Below are 20,133 nucleotides of genomic sequence, written 5' to 3' on the forward strand. Positions count from 1 at the left end.
CCATTCTACTTTCTATCTCTATGACTTGACCACTTTAGGAACCTCCTGTCAGTGGAATTGTATAGTATCTGTCTTTCCGTGATTGGCTTATTTCATTTAGCATGATATCCTCAAGGTTCATCCATGTTGTGGCATGTGTCAGAATTTCCTTCCTTTTTAAAGCAGAATTGTCCTCTTTTTTATGAAAATGTATACCTGTATTCTCAGTGAAATTAAAAATAAATACCATTTTCAAAAGAAAAAGCAAAGAATGCTTAGAAATATCGACTGGTAGAAAATACACAAAAATGTTATTTATTTCTGGGTCAGGCAACTATGGTCACTTAAATTTTCTTTCATATATTCTTTTTTGTTTGGGCCATGTGTTATTTTAACACTAGAAAAAATATTAAAACTAGAAAGCAAGAAAATATGCTATTCTGGTTTTGACACATCACCACGGGAAAACTGCCATTTGGGAAGAAGCACCGTATCTTGACACCTTGGGATGAGGCTCAGTGGACTCTGGAGAAGGTAAGGGCCCCTGTGCCCAAGGCTTGGCCCCTAAACTTAGGGTCATAGCCCTAAAAAAGCATGTAAAATGATGCTCAATGTAACTCAATATACAGATGACAATTTAAAGTACAACGAAGTTTTTTTTTTTTGCCTATCAGTTAGGCAAAGTTTGATAACACTTTGTTGGTGTGTTGGTGAAGCTATAGCAAAACAGATTATCTCAGATATTGTCGGGAGGGCAAAGTGGTTCAATCTCTACGGAAAGCAAAATCCATCAAAATTACAAGTGCACATGCCCATTGACTCAGAAATCCCATTTTTATAACAGTAATTTATCCAACAGGTAAATGCATAGACAAAATCATATATATATATATATATATATATATATATATATATATATATATATATGATTTTGTATATATATACACACACACACACAAACATATTTGTTGCAGCATTATTTATAATAGCAAAAGTTTGGAAACAACCAATAGGGGACTGGTTAAAGAAATTTCTGTTGTTTAAGGGACCCAGTCTTAAGATGAAATAAGACGAAAATGAGTATTGGGGGAGGCAACCAGCAGGCTCACCATACCTGCTTTTTAATTACAGGAGGCCTTTCGGTGGCATGGCACAGGGGCAGCGTTAGGAGGCACCAGGATTGGATAGCCTGCGTCCCGTGCACAGCCTGCGCTTGGGGCAAGGTCTGTGACCAGGAGAAGCTGGGGTGGGGGTAGGACGGTTGCTGGGTGTACCATCAACAGTCGTCCTGACGTTTATTATTAGGATTTAGCTACAAAGCTCCCTTGAAGTGAGGCGTACCTGTGTTGGCAACCAGAGGGGCATGGGATTACTACCTATCACCTGAAGCAGCCTGGTCACAAGTGGGCTTTGGGACCAATAAGTGCCCTTAGGAGGTCAGGATACAATCCTGACTCAGTGCAGAAGGAAACAAACTTCCTGACCAACTTTCTAGGGGCGGCATAGAAAGCGCTCCGTTATTCACCCTCCCTGTGTTGTGACCATTTTTCTCATTGTTGTCCTGAACCGTCCAGGCCCGGCCAGGTTGCTTTTGAACTTGATCTGTTTGCGCTTTGTAAGCCATACCCCTCACTGAGGATTGCCCTGCCTCTGAGAATATCAGGGTAAGTTTTATCCAGATGGGTCTGCATTTTCTCTGCACTCCAAAAATGAAGGGGGTGGTTTCCCAACTTTCATGACATGGTATCTAGGAAAGAAATGGGTAAGAATAATTCAGAGGCCAAAATGGGGGTGTAGAAAGTTGCTTCACCACATCTGCCTTGCGGGTCCCGAGGCCTGAGTCCTGCTCAAGTGCCTGACGCTCAGCCGGCACCGAGCAAGATAAGAGAGGAGGGGAAAGAGAGGGTTAAGACTGTTCCGGTCTTTTAATGTGATGAAACCAGGGTGGACCGTCTGCCAAGAGCAGGTCAGGTTCAAAACAGGAAACCCCAGGGTAGTGATAAATGCACACTTCTCTATAGATTTTACATGGATCTCTAGGGAAAGTGCTGGAACTGATCTCATTCAACATTTTTTTTACAAATCACGTTGAAGAGGAGTACACAATGAGCTCTCCAGCTTTGCCAACCACGCTAATCTCTTCCAGGTGCTGAAACACTAAGGTAATAGGGAATCACTGCAGGAAGCTCCTGCAGCTCTTACTGGGAGAGGCAGGAAAACGGCCCAACCAAGGGGCAGGAGCAAAGTGGAGTGGAGAACAGAGTCAGACTCTGCAGCCTGGCTTCTCACCAATGCCTTTCCCAGGGATCCTGCAGCTCCATGTGTCGGTGTGGGCAGTGGGGAACAGGTGGCTCAGGAGTTCTGGGGTCCCTGCCCCGCCTGGGAGCCCCTTTAACAGCCCACACCTCCCTGGCCTGCACGTAGAAGCTGCAGCTTCCGGGTACCCCACCCATACAGAATTCCTTCAAGGAAGGCCGTATGTTATCCTTACGTTATCCTTAAGCTCTGTGGTCATCTCCATGGGTTCTCTCCTACCTGGTCAGGAATTGCTGACCTTCCATGGCTTCTGACCTTAAGCCTCCTTTCTGCTTGGGTGGACGGGGGTGTGAGCTCAACCTATTCCACACCTGGATACTGCACCCCCTGCATCATGGGGTCTCCCCCCCTTTCAGTGGACCTGGCCCACAGTACGTCTCCCCCTCCACCCCTTTCCCCTCCAACAAGCATGTGCTAGGAGAACAGAGAAGCCCCACCTCAAACAGTTTTTCTCTAGAATGAAGGCAGGTGCTCACCATTCTGCTAGTTGTTTGATGGGACTTTTCCATCTCCCCTCCCCTGAGTCCCTCATCTCTGCTGGGAGCTTTACCTCAGCGTCAGGTACTTTCTTAATTTCAGATGCACGTAGTTTGCTTGATTTCACCTTGGTATCTCCCGTTCCTTCCACCTGTCCCCACCAATGGTTCTGAATCCTGTTTTTAGGCACCACAACTAATATTCTCTAGTATTTAATTTCCGGTCACCTCACCGGAAACCAACCAGCCAGGCCCAATCTGCAATGACTGAGAAGTTAGAGGATTCCCAGGAAAGAGGAAGCCTTCTAAGAGTAAGAGATTTAACTTTGTCCTGCTGTATATATTCATTACTGTGCATTAAGCTATTTATGTGCTGTCGCCTTTTGAGGGGTAAACTTTCTTAAATTTAAGTTGTTGGGAGGGCAACTAATGAAATAATTGATTCAGGCAAGGGTTGTCAATGACCACCGAAATCATTAGGTGAAGACTAAGTGAGAGACAGGACATTTGCACGGTGCCAACATGTCACCCCAGAGTTCCTCGCTAATCACAAGGGAAAAAAACAACTTTATACGATAAAAATCTGTGATCAAGGGACCAAATTTAGCATTATTCATAGAGGGACTACAACACATTACAAGGTTCCTGATGTCACATGGTGTGAAATGTTCTTGCCCATATGGTTAACCATAATCTAATCACCTTAATTGCTCAACTAGGGTTCCGGGAAATAGCCCCAATGACCTAAGGCGTGTGTATTTGAGTTCTCCAGAGAAACAGAACCAATAGGGAATACCTACACACACACACACACTCTCACACACATACACACACACACACACACACACACACACACACACACACACACAGAAAGATACATGTTAAAGAACTGGCTCCTGTGATTATGGAGGCTGAGAAGTCCCAACATCTGCAGTTGGCAAACTGAGCACCCAGGAGAACCAATGGTGGAAGTTCCAGTCTGAAAGCTGGTCGGCTCGAGACCCAGAAAGAGCCGATGTCTCATGTCAAGTCTGAAGGCAAGGGAAAATAGGAAAAACAAAAATAAAATCGACATTCCAGCTCCAAGGCAGTCAGGCAGGAGTTCCCTCTTACTTGCTGGGGGGTCAGGCTGTTTGTTCTATTCAGGCTTTGCATTGATTGGATGAGCACCTCCCCCCCCCTCATATTATGGGGACAGTCTGCTTTACTCAGTCTACCCATTCAAATGTAAATCTCATCCAGGGACACTCTCACAGACAAACCTGGAATAACGTTGGATGGAATGTCTGAGCACCCTGTGGCCCAGTCAAGTTGATAGACAAAATTAACCATTGCAGCACCCTTTGTATGTAATGAATTAACTTCTTCTCTATGATTCTAAAATGGTTAATATGAATAGTTATTTAATATTTCCATGTTCTATGGTTCAGATGAGGGACCCCAGTTGAAAAAGCCTAGTTCAGAAGAAATAAAGGGACAAGGGAAGTTAAATGGCACTACAAAGAAACAATCAGAAAAATCCAGAATGGGGGTTATTCTACAAAACAACTAACCTGGTTTCCTTAAGTAGTCAATGTCAAAAAAAATAAATGGCAGGGGAAACTATTCTGCAATAAAAGACACAACCAAATATAAGTTGTGAAACTTATTTGGATTTTGGTTCTGTAAAAAAGAGCCATAAAATTGATTTTGGGGACCACTGGGGAAATCTAAATATGGACTGTATACTGGATGAGATTAAGAAATCACTGTAAATTCTCTTAGGCATAATAATGGCCTCATGGTTATTTTTAGGAGGTGCATATTGAAGTATTTAGGGGTGAAATATGATTTCTAAAATGTATTTTCAAACTAATTTTAGCAAAAAAATACACATATGGATAAAGCAAATGACAAAATGTCAACAATTATTAAATCTAGATGGTGGGCATATGGGTGGTTATTGTGCTATTCTTTAAACTTTTCTATATGTTTAAACATTTTTGTAATAACAAGTTGCCAGGAGTGAGGAGATACTTGGAGAATCTGAGAATCCTTGAATATATCTCAGGCATGGGAAGGATCTCTAATGCTAGACTTAGAAAAATCTCTACATTCTTTGAGGCTCAAAAAGTAGTGTTTGGGGCTAAATTGTGCCCACTACCCCAATTATTATGTTGAAATCCCAACTCCCAGTACCTCAGAATGTGACTGTCTTTGCAGAGAGGTGATTACAGGGGTAATTAAGGTTAAATGAGGGCGTTAGGGTAGTGTGTCCTTAAAAGAAGAGGACATTTGGACACAGATTGGTAGAGAAAAAAGATGTGCGATGGACTAAATGCTTGTGTCCTACCAAGGTTTGGAGGTTGCAGCTCTCATGTCCCCTTGTGATGGTATTTGGAGGTGGAGCCTTTGGGAGATAAGTAGGTTTAAATGAGGTTATGAGCGTCCCTCATGTTGAAACTACGTTTTTCTCAATGTGATAGTATGAGGAGGTGGGGCTTTTGTGAGGAAATTAGCATGAGATGAAATCATAAGGGTGGAGCCCTCACGCATGGGATTAGTGCCCTTATCAGAGGAGAAAGAGACACCAGCACTCTCTCTGCCACATGAGGAGACAATGAAGGCAGCTACCTCTGAGCCAGAAGAAAGCACTCACCAGAAACTGACCAGGCTGGCACCCTGATCCTGGACTTCCAGCCTTCAGAGCTGTGAGAAAACAAATTCCTGTTGTTTAAGCCACCCAGTTTCTGGTATTTTGTTACACAGCGCAAGCAGACTAATACACTACATGAAGACCCAAGGAGAAGACAGCTATTGCAACCCCATCTAACTAGCTTAAACAAATAAAAATAAGTATTGAGACAATTAACAGGAAAGTCTGGGACTATATGGAACATGAAGAAGGCTTAGCCAAGGAGTTCAGTTTCTCTTTCATTCAGATCTGTCTTTTGCTGCGTTGACCTCATCCTTAGGCTCCACCTTGTGGCTTCTGGCAACTCTGTGCTCATATCATACCTGTAGCAACCCTCACAAAAAGTATCTAGTACCTCTCCCTGACCCGTATCAGCAAACATCTCATGCAGCTTATCGGTTAGGTTTTGATTAGGTTTCATGCCCATCTAAACCAGTCACTAAATCTCTGCAGGCCTGAGTCTATACCTTAGCTTTAGAGCCAGAGGTAGATTCAGTTCCATTGAAAGCACAGAGACTGAGGATGGAGGAGAGGTTCTCCCCAGAGTGAACTTGGGGTACTATTACCAGGAGAAGTATGAATGGGTGCTAGGTAGTAAACAATGTCGCCATCCTGTAGAATGTTGGTCTTCCTTAGTCACAGGGCTCCTGGAAGGCGGTAACCCAGGTTTTCATGTCTGTATTTGGGAGCCCTGGATAGCAGCAGGCCCTCAAATGAATATTTGCTGAGTTGTTATGAATTTTTAATACAATGTAGTCTGTGAGGGCTTTCTCCAGTACAAATCTGAGACCTAGTTCCTGAACCAGGGTGATTCCACCCCATCAAGATGGTGCCGTTTGTGAAGCCTTATGTAGGTAGACCAGTTGGCCATCTGTTGTGAAACCATTTTTTTTTTTTTTTTAATAAGGAAGGCGTCTTCTCCTCTCTCCTTTTTTTTTTTTTTTTTTTTAAAGATTTTATTGGGGAAGGGGACCAGGATTTTATTGGGGAACAGTGTGTACTTCCAGGACTTTTTTCCAAGTCAAGTTGTTGTCCTTTCAACTTAGTTGTGGAGGGTGCCATTCAGCTTCAAGTTGTTGTCCTTTCTATCTTAGTTGTGGAGGGCACAGCTCAGCTCCAGGTCCAGTTGCCGTTACTAGTTGCAAGGGGCGCAGCCCACCATCCCTTGTGGGAGTCGAACCGGCAACCTTGTGGTTGAGAGGATGCGCTCCAATGAACTGAGCCATCCAGGAGGCAGCTCAGCTTAAGGTGCTGTGTTCAATCTTAGTTGCAGGGGGCGGAGCCCACCATCCCTTGCAGGACTCAAGGAATTGAACTGGCAGCCTTGTGGTTGAGAGCCCACTGGCCCATGTGGGAATCGAACTGGCAGCCTTCGGAGTTAGGAGCATGGCGCTCTAACCACCTGAGTCACCGGGCCGCCCCTGTTGTGAAACCATTTTTGAAAACATCCATGAGAGGGGACTGAGAAAAAAAGCTCATGTTTGGGTCAACATGGCAGGAAAGAAACACAAGTGGTAGGTGCAACTGAGGAACAAAGAACTATATCCCCATCTCCCAGCTTTGTCTCAATACACACATGAATCTCAGCGTCTGCAGGGGTGTACTGTTGTCTGCTACTGTCACATACCCTGGAGCCCTGGTGGAGATGAGATTCTGAGTTTCGGCACATGTCATCCAGTGCTTTAGGCCTGAGGTGTGGTACCTTCAACACTTGCAGAGTGGCCTTGTGTCCCGAGCACCAGATGAGCCCATGCCCAGAAGGTGAAATCAGACAGCCCTGCAGCTAGATGAAGCTGGACTCAGTAACCACACTGTAGAGTTTGATTTGCTGACCTAGATGTAGTTTTCAGCCCACAAAACCTCATACCACAGCAAAGCCTTTCTTGTGCTGAGACAGCTGGCTGAGCGTGATATTGCAGTGACTCAGTTCTTAGTAAAAGGTCTGAAGAAATTAGGGCCATGGCGATAGTCCTAAGACCGCAGTCCCAAGAGACTTCCTGTTTATTCCAGGGTGAGAAAAGGGGAACCTTCTGTTTGTGGGCACTGGTGTTTCATCAGAAGGAACAAGGCTGGCGCTTTGGGTTTCAGCCGTGTATACACAGTCTGCCCGTGACGGTCAGACAATTATACTCAGACCTGACCCTTCAGATTTACCACCCGGGCCACAAGCATTTCTGGAAAGAGGTCTGCAAACTGTGTGACTCAAGTTGTACATGTATTTCTCCTGGATTTCCATTTTGGAATTGGGACTAGGTTTACACGAAGAAGCCTGCTTCACTAAAACGGGGGTTGAAAATGATGGGTTCTGAGGACTTACCACTAAACACTACAGATTGAACACGTGTATAAGGATTGGCCCCCGCCCAAAACCCCACTAAAATGGGAGTAAAGAGACTTAAAAAAAAAAAAGCATATATCCATAAGTGAGATAAGAGTGGCAGAGAGAGGGATCAAAAAATCCTATTGATATGCAGTAGAAATAAATTGACTTTGGATATGCGCTTATTTCCCTATTGTGAAATGTGTATCTAATAATAAATTGTTATTGTTAGATTCCACAGTTACGAACATTTCACTACATTTGTTTTTCCTCTCTCTAGCTATAAATTTTTTCGCAGAGACATTGGAAAGTAAATTTCAGACATCCTGACATTTCACCCTTGTGGGTTGAATTATGTTTCCCCAAAAGATAGGTTGAAGTCCTAACCTCTGGTACCAGTGAATGTGACCTGATTTATAAATAGGGATTTTGCAAATGTAATTGAGTTAAGATGAGAGCATCCTGGATTATGGTAGGTGCTACATCCGATAACCGGTGTCCTTATAAGGAGAGAGAGATTTGAAGTCATGGAGAGACACATAGGGAAGAACCTGTGACTGTGGAGGCAGAGACTCGAGTTAATACTGTAGATTGCCAGAAGCTAGGAAGAAGCAAGGCAGGACCTTCCTCTAGAGCCTTCAGACATAGTGTGGCCCTGCTAATACCTTGATTTCAGATTTCTAGCCTCCTGAGCTGAGAGAAGATGCATTTCTTGTAAACTACCCAGTTTGTGGTAATTTATTATGGCAGTTCTAGAAAATGAATACAACTTCTAAATACAGGTATTACCAAAACGTAGGTATTTCATAGGCGTGAGGACATTTTTCTCACAACCAACACCATTATCACAACTAAGAAAATTAATAATAATTATATAATAGCCAATCCATAATTAAAAGAATCCAGTTGTTCTCCAAATATCATTTGTAGATTTCTTTTTCTTTTTTGGTTAGGATCCAGTCAAGGTCATCTTATATTCCTTTGATAGTTATGTTTCTCTAATTTCTTTTATTCTAAGGTAATCCACCTTTTTTATGACGTTGACTGTTTGAAGTGTCGAGATGTTAAAGAAAAAATTAGTTTCAAACAATAAGAAAGACTTTATTCAAGATTATTATAGCTGGGAAGAGAGATTGGGCTCAACTCCAAATACAGGACAATTGGGGATTTATAGCCAAAGAACAGGATGAGGGGGTCACTAGATGGAAAAGTACTAAGAGGAGACATCAGTGGAGGGGGATTTTTGCTAAAGATAGGTCAAGGGCTTAGACATCAAGGATAAGAGATGAGGAACTTGATCAAATATCAATGGTAATCAGATATTAAGGGTGGAGGGCTAATTTGGCAGGATTCTTTGCTAAGCCTGGGCTGGGCAGGCCCAAGATAGGGTAGGGACCAAGGTCAAGGCCTAGTCCAAAAAGGGTTCAAGGAGACTAAGGTCTGGTCAAAGAAAGAAACTTTGCCACAGGTCCGTTGTCTTATAGTATGTTCCATGTTGTGAATTTGTCGTTTTGATTCCTCTTGGTATAATTTAATTTGTTCCTCTATCCCCATAGTTCCTGTAAACTAGAATGTAAGTGATGAGGCTTAATTAGATTCATGTTAATCATTTTGGGCACGAATAATTCATAGGTGGTATTGTGTATTTCAGATTATATCACATCAGAAGGAGCATAACTGTTCAGTTTGATAGCTTGGTTTAGATGATGACCACCAGATCTCTCCATGGTAAGGGAAACTTTCCCTTTGGTAATTTGTAGGTCATCTACCAGTGATACTTTAACCCAATATGAATATCTTACTCTCTAGCAACCTTTCATCAATGGTTCCATAAAATCACTTATTTTATTGGGGGCTGTAAAATAGTGATTTCCAATCCTACCATTCCTTCCTTTTTATTAGCTGGTATTTCCCTTCCTTTCCCTCTTGTTTTAAACATCATTGTGGACATGGAGATTTTGGGGGTTTTTTTTTCGTGGTGTTGCCAGTGATAGCCATTATTCATTTTGATGCTCAAATTGTCCCAAATTTGGCCAGTGAGGATCCCTTCCAGCTAGCTCCTATGTCTTTGAATCCTTCTTTGTCTTCTGGTACAATTTGATGCTTCAGGCTCACTTTCTCTGCCCCAGACGTCCTTCTCAGTTCCCCGTAAGTAAGGTGTCACTTTCCCTACCCATTTAAAACAAGCTTCATAGTAGCTAATGTTTCTTAGGTACTATGTGCCAGGTACTGTGTAAGTGTGGTCCACACATCACCTCATTAATTCACTTAATTCTTTATGGTAAATGCTCTTACTTGTCCCCATTTTACGGATAAGGATATTGGGGTGTGGAGAAGTTAAGTGAACTGCACAGGGCCACTCAGCTAGCAAGTGGAGGAGGTGAAACTGGAACTCAAATTTTCTGACTCCAAAATCAAGCGTGGAACCACCAGGCTATCTTGCCAATTATGCTACAAAAAAGAAAACTACATAAAGAGAACTGAACCTCATAATATCTACAGTTTAGAACAAACAAACAAACAAACGAAAACAGCAACCATGCCTTACGATGACACACATTAAGCAATATTTAAAGAAAGAAATCCTTGAGAAATCTGGTACCTTTCTCCTGAATTCTAAATTGCCAATAATTACAGGTTAGGACAACCTGGGCCAGGCTTAGAATATGATTAGAAAACTTTCTTAAAACTCAACCAGAAGCATTACCACGGGATAAATTGGAGCAGGGACTTTGGACCACGTTGGTGCTAAAAGCCTTTCAAGCTTCTCACAACTACAAGCATTTTTCTCTGCTTCTGGGGTGGTCTATTCAGAGTTTAAGCTATCCAGGTTAATGAAAGGGATAGCCAGGAGAGGGAGGGACAACGGCTGTGATTATATAACTGTGTCCCGGCTGTCATCGTCCTAGGGTGCTGAGGAAGCGAGGGGGTGGGGTGGACATTTGCCAAGTCAAAGGCTGTGACTGCCTGGGGGACAGGGGAGCCCCCTTTTCTAATCTGCACAAAAGCGCCATATGGACTAGCAGAGGCCCAGTCTGAGTAGTAGTTCTTCCAGTACAAAACTGACTGTTTGAGGTTCAAGGGTGAGTGACTTTCTATTATCTCTTAATGAGAGAAAACTTCCTCCTCCCACCAGGAATTTCCAGTTGTCCTTCTTAGCCTAGGTGTCACCTGACATTGAAATGGAATTGCATTTCTTTTCTTGCTAAGGTCGCCTGAGCAACCTGCCAGTTTCCTGCTTTCCTTCTCAGGAGCAGAGTGTTTTGCCTTTTCCTCTTTTTCTCTTTTCCACTTTGACTTCAGCGTCCAGTTACACCTGGGGCCGCGTTTAGTCAAGACACTTGACCTAGGACACTAAGTCTCCAGCCTGTCGTCTCCCCACCTCCGCCCTTCCTGGGTCTTTGCCGAGGCAGGAAGAATACCTGAGTACCCTGAGTGGTGATGAGGGGTGTTCCAGACAGCGATAGGTGGGGGACCCATTAAGATAAGGAGGAAGAATAAACAGAAGCAGATGTCCCTTCAGCCCAGGTCGCCAGCCCACTGAAAAACAGGAAACTGGGATGGCAGCTGATAAGAGCCTGTCTCAGGGCTGGGCTGGCCTCCTTGGAGCCAGGGGCAGGTTGGGCTCCTGGTCCTCTCTGCCACTGGGTCACGTTTCCCTTCCCTGGGGACAGGCCACGGGAGCTTTCTGTCCATGGGAACACAAATCAAATATATTCACTTTCGATTATCAATGCCAATGAGTCCTCTTAATTTTAAAAGATATGTGAGGACAACCATTCTCATGTGAACCACAAAAATGGAGACTACAACACACGCACGCACACACGTGCATGCACACACACATGCACACACACGAACACACACACACCACACGCACGCGCGCGCACACACACATGCATGCGCACGCACACACGCACACGCACACACATGCATGCACACACACGCACCCATCTAGGCGGAGATTACAAAGCCCTGAGGTGACGCTAATCCCCAGGAGTGATTGTCCCCCAAAACCCCACAGTTATGGGGCCCCTCCAAAGGATGGATTGCCCAAGCTTTGCTAAAGGCCTCTCAGAGCTCTTTTAGGCAACCCACCCCCAATCCGAAGAGATCAAAGCAACAGAAACGCTGAACCTTAGGGGAGTAGAGGGCTCGGGCTAGGACTCCTGATGCCCTGGGGAGCCCCCAGCCTGTCATTTAACAGCAGTGTTTCCCTTTTAAAAGAACAAGTTATCATGGGCCCTGAACTGACTTAACATTTAAAAAATGTTAATATCACCTAAATATGTGGAAATGTAAAGCTACTAGGTATGAACTCTGTGTGCTTATAATGTAGTCTGTGATCCTCAGATTCAAGCAGGAAGGAAGGGAGAAGCCAGGGTTTTACCCACCCACTCCCAACTTCCCAGGGGTCTCTAGTAGGGGTTTCCATTTCTCCCAGACAGACCCGTTGTGAACCCCAACATGGTGGTTCCAGCTTCCGCTAGGTGGTCCCCGGGCACAGGTAACCCTGCCCTGCCTCAGTCCCTCCAGCCTACGGGTGGTGCCAGCTTCCTGCTGTTCCATCTCTGGGTCACCTCACTCTCCCCTATTTGGGTTCTTGGTTTTTCTATCCTGGAAAGCTGACGTGGGCAGAGAGCCTTTCACAGAGGTGCAGAGTGCAGGTGTCTTAAGTGAGATTCCCCAAAAGCCAACTCTAAGAGGGAGATTTGGGGAGTGTGATGGAAGCAGGACTGGCAGAGGGAGATGTTGAAATGCATCAAAAGCTCCCGCCCTCGATCCCATGAGGAGCTCTGAAGCAAGATGGCCCATCAGGGTTGTCCCAAGTTGAGGCTAGGGGCTGGGTTTTTGTACACAGTCGAGTTGGGTTGGGGCTACCCCCAGGAAGGGGCCGGTGTTGAATGAGGCAGCTCCCTTCAGGCAGGGCCGTTCCTAGGGAGGGGGGAGTCTGGGCAGAGGCCACAGCATGCATGTCAGGTTCAAAGCCCAGCTCTGCAGTTTCCTAGTTATAGGACCTGGACCAAATTCCTTATCCTTGTTTAGCATGTTTCAGTTTTCTCATCTGTGAAAAGGACAATTGTGAGGATTAAGTGAGACTAGTTCCCTCTGCCGGCTTGCCTCCAGGGAGCTGCTGTAATCTGCCTCGTCAGGATCCAGGACCTGGGTCAGCCACATTTATGAGGGGGCGGGGCTCCTGTGCGATAAATGGTCCTGTGCCCAGATGTGGCCTTCCCTCCCACTTCCTGCTCCCCGGGCTGGGTGGACCTTGCTCTCTCACTGGGTTCTCCAGCTCAAGGACAGAACGAGGAAGCCTAGTCCCCTTGCCCTCCCAAGTCTTCCTTCCAGGAACACTGGCTGGTTGGGGCTTGAGTCGGGGTGAGGGGAGGCAGGGGGGTGAGAGCTCTGGATCCTGGACCCTGTCGTCCTGAGCCTTCAGTCCTGCCATCGAGCCTGGAACCCTGCCCTGAGGCGACATGTCAGACTCTGTGCTATATGCCTTTATCCTCTGTGCATGCCGTTCCCCGGGAGACCCACAGGAAGGGTACTCTTGGGTCCCCTCAAATTCAGGCATTCTTGGGTCCCCCAAATCCTGTCTGCACTCTCAACAGTAGAAAAGACAGAAAGAAAGAAATAGGATGGACACAGCCCCCCGAGTGTGCAGTTTAGCAAACAGATGGTGCCTCTGTGCAAACTAGAAACAGGCCACGGGTCCTCCCTGGGCACTGGGGGCAGTGCACGACCTGCCCAACCTACAGGGTGACCCTGAATGAAGACTCCACCTGATGCTGCGGGCTCCTTGCCCCGCCTTGGCCCTGCTAGTTTCCAAATCTAAGGTGTAGCCTTGGGTTCGGCACATTTGGTGTGGTTCATTAATGACAGTCTGGTTATATGCCACAGAGCCTAGCTTCCCACACACCAAACATCTCTCTTTGCCTTAGAGCCGTAGGTGTTGCTTTCTGTGAAGATATTCATAGATTCATTGAGTCCCGGAGCTGCAAGGGACCTGGAGACAGTCACTACTCACTGCTGAGTGGCAGGGGGACCCAGAGGCCCGCCAGCTTGGGGGCCTTTGCCCATGAGGTTCTTCCATCAGTATATTGCACCAGCGTCCCTTGCTCTGCTCAGGGCTCATTGCAGTAACTTGTGTCATCCGTGAACATGGGCATCCTGTCCCTAAGATGTGTCTCTGGAGAGGTGGTGGTGTGGGTAGATCGGAAGTCAGGAGCCAGATGACTTCGGGTTGGGTTTAGCTGGATTTGTTCAATGCACCTAGTGTTGACCCTCGTGACTTTTCTTGAAAAAAATGGATACAGCCACAGTGGGCCTGGATTCCCTCACGGCAACCCCCAGCTAGAGCTGAGCGGTGTCTCCCCCAGTGGCATTGCAGGAGTGGCCTTAGCCCCCCCTTTAATGGGGAAGAAATAATCACGTACTCCAGAGTCACTCAATCTGAGTTTGAATCCCGGACCACTTGGTAAGCTGGCTTTGAAAGTTATTGCCCCGTGCCTTAGTTTCTCCATCTGTCAATAGGATGATGAAATTATAGTGCCCGTCTTACAGGGTTGTTATGCGGATTAAATGAGTAAGTGGTTATCACAGCCCATAGTACATAATACATGTTCGCTATCATAATGATAAGTTCCCATTGAGTAGACATCTATGCAGTTTCCACAAACATCGTTTTATTGGCTCAGTGACCCACGGATTCCCAGAAACAGATTGTAGTTGGCCTGAGGAAACCCAAGTTGGGACAGTCACGCTTTCGTCTCTGAGGCCCCTCCCCTGAGCTAGGCAATCATCCGGGCTGCCTAGGGCTGTAGGAGCAGCCTCGGCTCCTGGGCTTTACTCGGTCTCCACCAGGGGACACGAAGGGAAGTGCCGTGAACAACCGGTTCTGCTCCCTGTCAGCGGCCTTCAGGAGCACATCGTGACATCCCAAGCAGCCTCATTCCCCTTCATAAGTCATTACGGTCTGTCAACAGCAAGTCTCCCATAGCATTGCTGGGCATTTTTATTTCCAACCCGACTCCTGCTCCGGGTAATGAGTTCCATGAGCTTACCACCCACTGAGGGAAGTGGGATTTCCTTCGATTATTCCTAAACATCATTCTCTCAAGCTTTAAGCAGAACCCCTGGTTCTAGTTCAGGATTTGATGAATGAGTTCACGACCACGCTAACCATAACATTCCTGATCAAACAGATTTGTCCCTTCTTAGCCTTTCTCTTTCCCGACGGGAGAATCCTCGACATACTACTCTGTGTTTTTACAGCAGCTTCCCTGTTCCTTGACAACTCGGGCTGGCCTTTCTTCTCGGATCCCACTGTCTTTCTTGAGGTGTAATAAGCACACAAGACAGAAGTCCCTCCCCAACCACAGACTCGCCTTATGCCACATTCTATTACAAGGGCCACGTGAGAGTTGCAATGTAATACATGTAAATTGCAGTCATTTTGTTGAAAATAACTGGAAAAAGAGGGGATTGGGAGTTGGTGAAAGAGAAGAGAGGTAAGCAGTAGGCAGAGCCAAGCAGAGGGTTTTGCATCAAGGTTGTGGGAATAATACACATGTATCTCCATCACCCAGAACAAGAATGTTTTCAGCCCCTACAAGCCACAGATTTAATTTTAAAATTTCTAGTAGCCACATTAAAACAAGTAAAAACAAACAGGTGAAATGAATGCTAATAATAATGTATTTGATTTAACTCAACAGATCCAAAATAGTTTTACCATGTAACCAATGTGGAAGGTGCTAACGTGCTATTATTATGTTTTTTTCCTCACTTAGTCTCTGAAGTCCAGTGTGGAGATTACACGGACAGCACCTCTCAATTTCGACCGGCCACATTTCAAGTGCTCAATGCCACATTTCCCATATGGACTGTGCAGGTCTAGAGAGGAAGGCGTGATAAATGGAAATGAAGCAAATGGTGTCTGCTAATCAGAACAGAAATCAGGTAAGATGTGAGCCATTGATCTTGTCTCTACTTAGAGTACCAGCTGTACAATTTTATTTTAGTGAAAATAAGTTCCCCCAAGTCTCGGTTCCCTAGCTCTACATCCTCTATGGTCTTAGGTTACTCAATACAAAATTTTCCTACCACAAGAGGCTGCGTTCCCTTTTGGGCTCTTTTATGAATGGAGTTGTCATGCTTCTGTCACATTCCGAAGCAGCTTGACCTTCTGAATGACGGTGTCATCATTTGACCAATGCAGACAAGACCTCGTTGTATTACACTTCTCTTTATTGAGCTTTACAGATGTTGCATTTTTTACAAAGGAAGGCAAGACCTCCAGCAAAAAAAGATTACAACTCCCTTTATTACCACACTCACTTTATGCTGGTGGCCTGGAACCCACACCGCAGATTCTCCGGGGTGTATCTATCATCTGCCAGTTCCACCCTTGAGTTATCTCAGACTTTTCAGATGGAAGTCATGCTACATCTGGGGGTTCCCAGCCTGGCTGGTCATCTGAATCCCTTCAGAGTGTTTCAAACAAAACAAATGACACACACCCAGGAACTTCTGGATCCTAGTCCAGAGACGTGTTCAGTGATGAGCATTTTTACAAAGCTTGACAGATGCCTGGGTGGGTACTTGGCTCTGGGGGCCAATGAGCATTCTCTGCTCGGCCAAGACTTCAGGTGGCACCGTGGCGGAGACACAGCGAGTCCTAGAATGAAAAATCCTCTAGGGGCAAAACTCCTTGTCACAAAGTCACTGTGGCCATGGAGCGGTGGGATGTCTTTGTTTCCTCAGGGCCAGGGTGATGGCAGTGGCTGAAGCAGGAGCTTCAGAGGTCCCTTTGGGTGTCGCCTATTTTAAACAGGCCGCGCCTAGTCCATGGGACAGGAAGTGGCATCTCCCTCCAGTTGGGGACTAAGATGAGAAGACAGAGAAGGCCTCGAGTCTCGACTTGGCCTGCGGGGTGTGGGTAAGAAGGAAATGCACAGCTGGTAACTCATCCCCATTCCTCTTCTTCGGTTTTTACCTCTGGTACTGGCTTTCCTGGCAGTGAGTCAATACAGTCTCTTCTTCGTGCATAGGTGTGTAACAGCAGAGCTAAACTGTGTTTCAGGGGGACAATTTGAAAGAGCAATGACTAAGACCAAAAAAAAAAAAAAAAAAATTAACCCAGCCCTTCTGGATTTCATTTTAATTGTTGGGTGTGCCCTGGGCACCGGGATCATAAAACAGGCCTCGTTTCCTTCCTTTGATGTGTTGAAAGAGCCCTGCCGTCCGGGCACCTGAGTTCTAGTCCCAAAGCTATCACTACCAGCCGTGTACCGTGGGTATGAGATTTCACTTATCGGAGTCTCACTTCTCCCGTACCAGTAATCATACCTGTCTTGTAGGTTATAGTGATTACCAGATAAAATCATGCATGTGAAAGCAATTTGGAAACTGGAAAGCACGACATAAATGCAAGATGTTAAAGTTTATAGTAGGGAAAAATGACGCAGGACATGGAACAGAGGGAGGAACCCTTCCCTGGGCTTCTAAAATGCTCAGGTCAGGAAGCACGTTTCCTCCCCTCTGCCTTCCTCCCTTTCTTCCCTTGCCCCCTTACCAGCCAGGGTGTGTGCCCTGCAGCAGCAGGAGCTCGAATCCAAATCAATGGATACATGAACCCGCTCCTGGTGTTTTGGTCCTCGATCCATACCTGTCCTGGGCTTCTCGGAAGGCGGCCCCGCTAGAGAAGGCTCTTGGCTCGGTCTCCATGTTTCTAGTGGCAATTCCTCTGCAGCCCGGCCGGTTTCCCTCGGTGCAGGACCCGTGCGTCTATCTGTCATTGGCTGACTGCTGCTGGGATCCGGAGAGAGCCCCTCTGCGGTTCACAGCCGAGAATCACTTAGGGCTGCTTTCGCCTTTGCTGTCCCCTGTCCCCGTGCAGCCGGTGGCAGCGCCCTCCTCCACCACCACGCGCTGCGGCCGTCAGTGCCCGGCTCTTCTAGTCCTGCCCAGTCTTAGGCCGGCACCTACGACCTCCGCTCACATCTCCTCCTTTGGGAAACCTTCCACGGCCAAGCCCAGCCGTCACCAGTACCTTAATGGACACCTTTCTGATCCCCTTGGTCCCCTGTCAGAGACGGATCACTTCCTGGCCACACGCGCGAGCTATGCCTTTGTCACTTTCCCAGGCTGCGCCCCAGCTGCGTTAAAACGCTCAGGCTCCTGTGAGACTTCCCCCGCCCCTGTCCGCGCCACGCGGGTCCAAGGATGCAGCGGCTTTCCCGTCCCGTCCGGGAGAGCGCTGCGGGTTAAAGGCACTGGGCCCCCGTCCACCGAATAGTGGACATTTTTTCATCACTTACAAAAAGTATTTTCACTTCGCAGGAACAGCACCTACCGCTCCTCTGAGCAAGCTTATTTTAGCACCACCCAGCCAGCGAACGCCGGTGCAGTTAGGGGGGCTTTCAGCAGCTGCTCCACCCCCCCACCCCCCACCTCCCATCCCCCACCCGCTTCCCATCAGGTTGTCATTGTTCCCAGGATGCTCCGGGAGGCGAACCCCTGGCCCGGCCTGCACCAAACAGTCCCCACCCCCTGGACCAGCCGCAGCCCCAGCGGCTAGCGACACCCGTTCCGCCAGCCTGGCCTGGGAGCTGGGTGGGGGTGGGGGTGGGGGTGGGGGTGGGGGTGGGGGGCGTAGGCCGGTGGGCGCTGCCAATCACTGCGCAGCTCACGTGCCGCACGTTCCGCATTCAGCCCTCACCGGGTGTCGGCTCCGCACCGGTGTGAGGGTGAAGCCGGACCCGGGAGAAATGGGGGTGTGCCAGCGAGGGGTGCGCAGGGGGTAGGAGGTGTGACCGCGCGTGGGGGTTAGGGGTGTGCGCGAGGGAGTGGGGTCTGGGGTGCCAGCATGTGGGAGCGGGGTAAGTCCACGGGGGGGGGGGGCGGGGAGGTGTGAAAGCGTGGGAGGTGGCGTCAGAGCGGGTGCGCGGGGATGTGAGCATGGGGGGGGCGGGAGGTTGCTCAGGGGTCTGAGAGGTGCGAGCGGGCTGCGTGGTGAGCAGAGTGTGGAGAGGGTGTGAATGGGCGGGGGTCAAAGGGCATGCTTACGGATCCTGGGGCGCGCGGGCTCCAGAGGGGCAGGGGAGCACAAACGCACCGAGAGAGTCGGCCAGGGGTACGCAGGGCCCACTGGAGGGTCTGCCCCGCTTGGCTGTCTCCCCAGCCAATTAGGGGAGCACCCGGAAACTCCCCAATGCGTCTCAGCCTGTTCCGCTCTCTCACTAACAACTGGGCCACAGACGGGTGGGGACCCACCTGTTATCCTGCCTGTCTGCTGCCAGCTTAGCCAAAGGCCCACGGCTGCAGGGCAGGGAGAGGGGACTTCAAATGCTGGGCCCAGAGCGCCCGGATCAAGAGAACGCAGATCGTTTTAGGCACCTTCTTCACCACCACTCCCTTCACTCTCCGTCGCACCGCCTCCCCCCCCCCCCGCCCCCCAAAAAAGTGGTGTTTTATTTCTGGTTGTAATTTTCAGACACAGAACCATCAAAGTGTAAGCCAAAGGATGGAAGCCCAGGAATCAGAGCTGTCCGAGTGGACTTGTCGTGGGCAGAAGAGTAGCCTGCAGGGGACCAGTGTTGACGTCCAGGCTGGATGGGGCTTCCTGGCTGCTTGTTGGTTACTGTGGGGGGCGGGAGGGAGGGTGGGGGGAGGGGGGTAGTCAGGAAGGCACCCGGGCCAACAGTCTTTATACAGAAGGACATCTTCATACGCGGGACGACTGTTTGGGCCCCAGAAAGTCCCACAAGCCCGCCTGGAAGCCAGTTGGATGTAGCTCTACCCCTCTGTGAGTCCCCTGAGCTGGGCTGCTGTTTATCCCCCTTGAAAGGCTGTAACAACTTCCGGAAGAGGTACTTCCTTTGAAGTGAGGGCAGCATTTGGGTTGTTCTGACTTCACATTGCCTCCTTTGATGTGGGGTGACGCCAAGCTTCACAGAGACGGGCTATCTGGATCAAGAGAGCAAACACCACCCCAAGTTCATCTCCACCAGGACTCAACTAGTGAAGGGCAGATTGAAATACTGTAGAAAGAATCTCAAATTTTTCCATTTCCTGCTTTTTTTTTTTTTTTTAGTGGATACAGTACATATTTTTCAAATGTATCATTCACTTCCCTTTGCCTGTGAAATGACAATGGAAAACCTTGGGCTGGAGTGCTCTAGAGCATTGAATCCTCACAGTAACTCCATTAGGTGGGTTTGATTCCCACTTTATAGATGAGAAATTGAAGGCGTCTGTGACCCTCGTCACACAGCTCCCCGACTGAAAGCCTTCCTTCTTGGGCACGTCCTGCACTAAGAGGTAATTGAGTGAATCAAACCACATAGTGAAAGGTTAGCTCTTCT

General features: G+C 47.6%; 1 long non-coding RNA gene across 2 annotated transcripts; it reads right to left on the reverse strand.

Annotated features, from left to right (window-relative positions):
* Positions 1 to 15,997: 15,997 nt before the first annotated feature.
* Positions 15,998 to 18,191, reverse strand: LOC141567580 (uncharacterized). 2 transcript variants are annotated; one of them, XR_012490347.1, is made up of 2 exons: positions 17,436 to 18,191; positions 15,998 to 16,839 (listed from the first exon to the last, which is right to left on the reverse strand). It is a non-coding gene; the product is annotated as an uncharacterized LOC141567580 (long non-coding RNA). The 2 variants fall into 2 exon arrangements; XR_012490346.1 differs by having other exon boundaries at positions 17,343 to 18,191.
* Between the last annotated feature and the right edge of the window lie 1,942 nt (positions 18,192 to 20,133).

This window comes from Rhinolophus sinicus, linkage group LG11 (assembly GCF_036562045.2).
Source record: "Rhinolophus sinicus isolate RSC01 linkage group LG11, ASM3656204v1, whole genome shotgun sequence".
Lineage (NCBI taxonomy): Eukaryota > Metazoa > Chordata > Mammalia > Chiroptera > Rhinolophidae > Rhinolophus > Rhinolophus sinicus.